Source organism: Ambystoma mexicanum, chromosome 6q (assembly GCF_040938575.1).
Source record: "Ambystoma mexicanum isolate Mex_15411 chromosome 6q, UKY_AmexF1_1, whole genome shotgun sequence".
Classification (NCBI taxonomy): domain Eukaryota; kingdom Metazoa; phylum Chordata; class Amphibia; order Caudata; family Ambystomatidae; genus Ambystoma; species Ambystoma mexicanum.
The window spans coordinates 1,387,404,824-1,387,412,326 of record NC_090937.1 but is presented as its reverse complement, the minus strand read 5'-3'; positions in this window follow the sequence as shown (position 1 = coordinate 1,387,412,326).

Genomic DNA, 7,503 nt, shown 5'->3' with positions numbered 1-7,503 from the left:
ACACTTCTTTCCCAAAATTGGGGGAGGGTGGAAAACTATCATTATGGCTCTCCAAAGTGGGGCATCATAACCCCGGTGCTGCTGCCTCTGGAGCCCGGGACTCCCATATCATTATCTCAAAAAGTGGGCAAGGCGAGGCGTTCAATCCAGTTCCCAGTCAAAATATACCTGATGCAAAAAGTAGCTGGGTTAAATCCCAAGAATGTCCATGTATTAACAGGGTTGAATCCCAAGTGCTGCAGTTTAGTTGCAAGTATTGACAGGGTTAAATACTAAGTGCTGCAATTCAGTTGCTCTTTAGTTCTTCTCCTCCAAGCACTTTCTTGTCACAAACAATCATCAGGGAGGCTGTGTTTCTTTTCAGGCGTTGCCAATTCAGTTGCTCTTTCAGTCTCTAAGGATTCTGGTAGCTGTAGTGAGAACATATTTTAAATTCAGGTGACGTGGAACCGACATCCCTCCTGGAGCACACATCTTTCCCAAAATTGGGGGAGGAAGGAACACCATCATTATGGCTCTCCAAAGTGGGGCATAATAATCCCGGTGCTGCTGCCTCTAGAGCCAGGGATCCCATATCATTATGTGAAAAAGGTAGTGGCTGTGTAGTTATGGTTAACTTGCTAATCCCATAGGAAGATCACTTTTTGGGCGGCTTATAACTTCGCTGCGCCAGGACGAATCCTCACCAGGCTTTGCAAAAAAAAGTATATGGCCAACTCTGAATTTTTTTGCAAAGTTTTGTGTATTGGTCCGGGGGGAGCAAAGTTATAGGGGGGGTCCTAAAATGTCTTTTTTTCCCATAGACATAATGAGAGAAAACTTTTCTCACGCCTACAGCCCAAGTCGCTGGATGGATTTTTACCAAATTTGCGGCAGGAACGGCGGCTTGGTCCCGAAAACGTGCTTGTGTTAATTTGGTGAAAATCCATCCAGTATGTTTTTCTAAATGACCAAAACATGATGCAAACAAATTTGTGATAACTATGTCCGCTGTGCGGACTCAGTTCCCTGTTCGGTCCGCGGACTGGCCTCTGATTGGCAGTACTGTCTGCGGACAAGCCTCCGTTTGGCCAGAAAATTTGCTGACTTTTGCGTGGTCCGCGGACATCGGGACGTGGCTGCCGATTGGCTGGTGAGAAAACGTGAAAAGCGTTGGTTTTCCTGAAGCCCCCGCCATCTTAGATTCGCAGACTTTTTGGGGGTCCATGAACAGCGCAGTGAATTTTCTTTTTTTTTAAAAGCAGCATTTCACTTGTCAAACTCAACAATCTCTGGGGGTTTGGAGAGGATGAGGATTGGATTGGATATGGCCATACAAACCAATAAAACGGGTTGTTTCACCCATGAAAGTCAGCGAACACTGCAGATGTCCTGGGGCAGTGCTGTGGTGTTCACGGACACTTCAGGTGTCCTAGGATATCTGTACCTATTTCTTCATTACAGGGTTGGGGAAAAGCAGTTTTTGGATAGCTTATAACTTTTGTACCATCCAATGAAACTGCATACAATTTTGCAATTTTGCAATTTCCATTCTAGAACTAATCCTGAATGGTTTTGTAAAGTTATGTGGTATTCTGTCAAGAGGAGGCAAAATTAGAAGGGGGGTCCCAAAATATTGTAAAGGCATATAAATGTGGTGTCATTTGACGAATCTGCACAACATTTGGCAAAACGATTTTGGATCTGATATACATGGTTTTCTAAAGTTTGGTGGGATTTTCTCAAGATGGATTGAAATTAGAGGGGGGGTCTTAACATTTTTAGATGGCTTATAACTTTGTTGCTATTTGACGAATGTGGACAAAACTTTTGAGAAAGATTGTAGAACCAACCTTCAATGTTTGTGTAAAGACTGAATGGATTTTGTCAAGTGGGGGCTAAGTTATATGACTATTGTATGTACATACATTTTGACACTTTTTAAAAAATGAAACATGGGCGGATTTCGAGCAAACTCGTGAGGAGCATTGATAAGGACATTGAAGCATGGTTTTCCAAATGTGCCTGTGTTTTATTTTTTTACAAGTGTAATAATGTAGGTACAAAAAATAGTCATATACCTTTGGTGACTTAGGTATAGCCTGTGGCCGTGGGCAGTAGCCAGATTGTCTGGGTCATGGCATAAGGTCATGACGCGGACAATCTGACTACTGCGCATGACCTCTAGGGACGAAAAATGGTGTTAAAGTGGCTATGTCTACCTGGGACCGGCTATTTGTTAAGGTAGGATAGGTTTGAAAGGGAAAAAAAGTGCTTGAAGTAATATGTTCATAGGGTTTTGCAGGCTGCCATGGCAAGGGAAGAGGGGCTGTGTACGGAGCCCCGCCTTCTCTTTCCATGTTGGCTGTCTTGGAAAAGGATTTTCTTTCCTAAAGTGGGACGCTGCAGGCGTCCCGCTGTAGGAAGAATAATCCTTCCTTCTTACAGAGGGACGCCAAAGGCGTCCCGCTATAGGAAGAAAAATCTATGTTTTAGCACCCTGGGTTCCCGCTTTGGGAACCATGGGTGATAATCGCCTTTATCCTTCATTTCATTTCAGGGGACGCAATGGACGATAATGGTCCATAGCCGTCCTTATTTATTTATTTGTAACACACTAATGCCCGCAGACATCAGGCTGTGTGCTTACAGTATTTGTTGAGGAAGATGAGGTGGCGGAAGACAGCTTAGTACTTGCTGAGAAAGGAACAACCTTTCTGAGAGCATTGGGGCCTTTGGAAATGGTGTGGCGGTGCATGGAGGTGGTCCCGTGGGAGTACTGTCCATGTAGTCTGTGACTGAGTGCACTCAGTGCATTTCACTTTGGTAGCTTTAGCCTTTGGTACACTCCCAACAGTAGCAAAGAACTGGCACACCCATGATTCGATCTTGGTGCTAGAAGTAGGCACTTCCTCTACCTCATCTTCTTGGTCCTCTTCATTGTCTTTGAAAGTACTGCACATTTTTTGTTGTGAAGGTCCTCCAGCTGGTGGTGGTGGTGGCTCTTGGGGAGGAGGGATGGCAATAACTGATGCCATTTTTAAGATGACTAGCAGTTTTGATAAAATTCCTCCAAGTATGTACTGTGTACTAGATTGGTAATGGATAATGAGTATGAACAGGTTTATGAGGTGTGCAAGGGAAATTTTGAAGTTGAAAGTTCCTAGATCAGTAGAAAGTGCAGTTCTGAACTGTCCACGAAGGACTTATCGTGAAGTGCGGACGGGTTCTCGGACATGTCATCATGCTGCGCCCCAGCGCATTGTCATGTGGCGCTGTCCGGAAGGTCCGCAATGAAGTCAGATGTTCGTAGACGTCTACAGATGCAAAACTAGTTGAAATAGTTGCAAAACGTGTATAGAAGTGTTAAAAATTGTTCTAGAAGGTGGGAAATGGCAGAGCTTTATGGTGACACTTTGAAAATGGACACAAATATTGTTGTATTTGGTAAGTATGATATTAGTAAGTTGTAGGAATATTGCATACTCTGGTAAAAACACATGAAATTCACTAAAAAAACATTGTTAAAGGGACGTTATGGTTAAGTTGGACTAATAAAAACCTATGAAATTCAATGAAAAAACTTTGTTAAAGGGACGTTATGGTTAAGTTGCACTAATAAAAACGTATGAAAGTCAATGAAAAAACTTTGTGAAGGGGATGTTATGGTTAAGTTGCACTAATAAAAACCTATGAAATTCACTGAAAAAACTTTGTTAAAGGGATGTAATGATTAAATTGGACAAATAAAAACCTATGAAATTCAATGAAAACACTTTATCAAAGGGACGTTATGGTTAAGTTGCACTAATAAGAACCTATGACATACAGTAAAAAAAACATTGTTAAAAGGACGTTATGGTTACAAGTAAAATCAAAGAAAACCTGTAGTTCACCAGTTATGGTAGCTTAGCAACCATAACTCGCGCCACCACTGTGCACTGCTAAGACTAACACCCAGGACATCAAAGAGTCAGAGGAAGAACGTCACCTTCGAGATGCATAAGTTCTTTTCAAGGGGCCAAGAGCATCAAGAACCATTTGAAACATTTATTGCCGCACTACGGACCCTGAGCCACTCATTTTAATTTGGACCTTTAGCAGATTCGCTCATTCATGATCAACTTGTACACTGCACAAACAACAGTAGGGTGCAAGAAAAGCTGCTATCAAAGGACTTATCTCTTGAACAAGCAGTAGAAGTAGCGAGAGGAATGGAAGACAAGTCCAAGTATATGGCGAATATGAAGCCAGACAAACAAGTCAATGAAGTTGCAGCAGTTAGAAGTGGCACGGGAGAAGTTTAAAGTGTTTTAAGTGTGGCAGAAATCGACATGTTTCTTCAAATCTGTATTGTCCTGCCCGAAATGTCAATTGTCTTAAGTGCAAAAAGAAGTGCATTTTGCCAGAGTTTTCAGGGAAAATTCTTCAGTAGAGAATATAGAGACAAATGCTAGATGTCTAGAACAGGAAGACAATGTGGCAGAGTTTCAACAAGTTAAACATGTCCTGGAAATTGGAGACATGTCAAATGAAGAAAAGGGCCTATTGACGTCTTTATGGTAAATGGCAGAGTAGTCACCATGAAAGTGGACAGTTGTTCCCCATGGACAATAATGTCTAGACAGATGTTCGAGAACTGTGTAAATGGCAAGATGGAGCAACTGAAGCAACCTGACATTGAACCCTATGCATATGGCAACATCAAGATGGATGTACTAGGAAAGTGTCCTGCTACTATCAAGTTTAAGGGAAGGAGTTGCGAAGCTGAGATATTTGTTTCCAGAGAAGGATCATCGCTGTTAGGATGGAGCGAGCAGAAGAAGCTGGGGGCACGAATAAAAACCAATGCTGAGTTCCCGGTCACAATTGCAGAATTGAGAGACCAGTGGGAAAAGGAGTTCCCGAATGTGTTTACAGAGGACCTATGGAGATTGAGAGTCTATGAGCATGAAATCAAATTAAAGAAAAGTGCTGTCCAAAATAAAATCAGACTTGTTCCACAGAACCTCAAAGACAAAGTAAAAGAGGAGATTGAAGCTGTACTCCAGAGGGGCATCATAGAGAAGGTGGAAGGATCAGAGTGGTTGTCGCCAGTTGTCGTAGCTACAACATCCAGTGGGGACATAAGACTTATGACTAAGACTACAATGACCACTGCAGCCCGAGAGCAGTGCCCATACCGGATGCCCCCCCATCCATGGTAAGCCCGTGGGCTTCCTCATTATGACCCAAGATTGAGTCTGAAACTCCACCTATATTTTAATTTAGCGCACCCAACTTTTCACCACTTTCAGCCACTAATACCATATTAGACTGACACAGTGTTCCCAAGCTGCGTGCCCTCATCCAGCCTCTGCCTTTGCGGGAAGCACAGAAGCTTAACCACAAGGTTTCCCCTTTCCAAGATGGCCGCACCATCCTCGTAAAATACCATAATCTGTTTTTACCATTGTGAACTGCAGGGGCAGATAGGATTGGCTGGAACCTCCTATTTACTCCTCTGCTGATTCGCTGGCAGGCGAAAAGCTGGCATGCCTTTCGAAGGCACGATTTCAAAGGCTACACTGCCTGTCCCAAGCCTGTCAGAGCCGTAGGAGCCTGAGGCCTAGAACGATGCCCTTGATCTGCTCGAGGTAAGCATCTGCACTATCATCATTTCACCTTGTCTACATAGCAATTGACGATCATATTAAGACAAGTGCATACACGCCTACTCATGAGAACTTGAATGACCATCACAATCATGACTCTGCCACTATGGCAATTACACGCCGGCACACTCCTCCTACCAAAGTTATAAATACAGGACATATTGCTGTATACCATGTTATGTAATGCTTGTCTCTCAAATGCATATCCTGTTCTATTGTGCACGCTGTATCTAGAGTACTCTCTTCCAACACCTCATGTGAAAGCAAGCTCATGCTAGTTCTATATTACTGCTCTAGCTGTCTTTCCAAAATGGTACACGGCAGCTTCACGCACCACTAGTACAGTGCTTTGATCAAATGTTGCCTTTATCTGTCCTATCTACTAAGTAAATTAGAAAATGTTTTGATTAGCTCACCACTGTCGTTCAAGTATACGTGACATAGCCTCCATTGTTTAGTTAAATACTGTACCTAGCAATATTGGTATACTCCAGGGACTAGTGCACTCTCCACCAGTGACAGACATCCCCTACCACAAACTACTAAATCACCAACTGCTATCCTTACTTGCAATAGACAGTATTCTTTAGACAAACGTGCTATTTCAGCATAACTTCTAAAAAGTTTGTAACATATACATCAGCATTTATAGCCTGCCTCTCTTCATATGCATGCTAGGCACCTTGCTCACCTTGCTCAAGAGCACACCGATTATTCACAGACTAGAACCAGCCAACCACATTAACTCCAGCAGCCTTAACCTTAACACTATGGACATTTTGCCTAGTCCAATCCAACCTACCTCGGATGCAGCTACACATGCACCTACCCATCAGTCCAGACAACACAGACTCAGGACACGCACCCACCATTTGTACATTGCCTCCATACCGAATCATGTAGCACTTAGAAACAACCACCTGGGATCACGGACCTCCTCCAGAGCAAACAAGTTACCACGGCCCTATTGCCAGTAACCCTAGTATTACTAAGGAGACCCACCAAATACCCATCCACAACACCACCAAAAAACTCTCCTCCTCATTTAAAACAAGCACCCCACTTCCAACTATAAAGAATAACCAGTTTTTCCACTACAAAAGCGCCCTACTCAATGTACGCTCTCTCAATGCTCATGCATTAGAAGTTTATGATCTAATCACTAGTCAAGACCTAGACATAATAGCTATCATGGAAACATGGCTTCACGAGGCTTCTGGTACCTGCAATCACGTTAACCCTACCTGAAGGATACTCAATCCTCAGACAGGACAGGCTCACCAAAACAGGAGGTGGGGGTAGTTTTAATTTTCAAAGAAGACATTTCCATTAGGCCTGTAACCTACCAAGGGGAAGGGAATGTAGACAACCTATCAGCCAAGTTATCTCTCCCTCCAAAAAATACTATAAACATCCATGTTATCCACCGTCCACAGGGAGCCACTACTGACTTCCAGGCCCATGCCACCCTCCTTCTAGGGGACAACATTAAAAAATCAACCAAAACACCACGCATAGACAACCTTAATTTAGGTTTCAATGACCCAAATGACAAAACTGCCACCTCCCTCACTAAGGACCTTCTCGACCTTGCCTTCTCACAGAAAGTCCCTTCTCCCACTCATGCGAAAGATCACATCTTAGACTGGGTGATAGACCATAATTGTGACACAACCATCGTGTCCAATATTGGCCTCCCGTGGACAGACCACAACTGCCTACAATTCACCATCCCATTAACACCATCCGCCAAATCTACTATAACAGCACCAGCTACCTTATCTAGAAGCGCAAAAAAACTCACTGCGGATAACATCAGTGCTTGTCTTAACCTCCATGCCTAGCACCACCATTCTCAGCAGACCCCAAC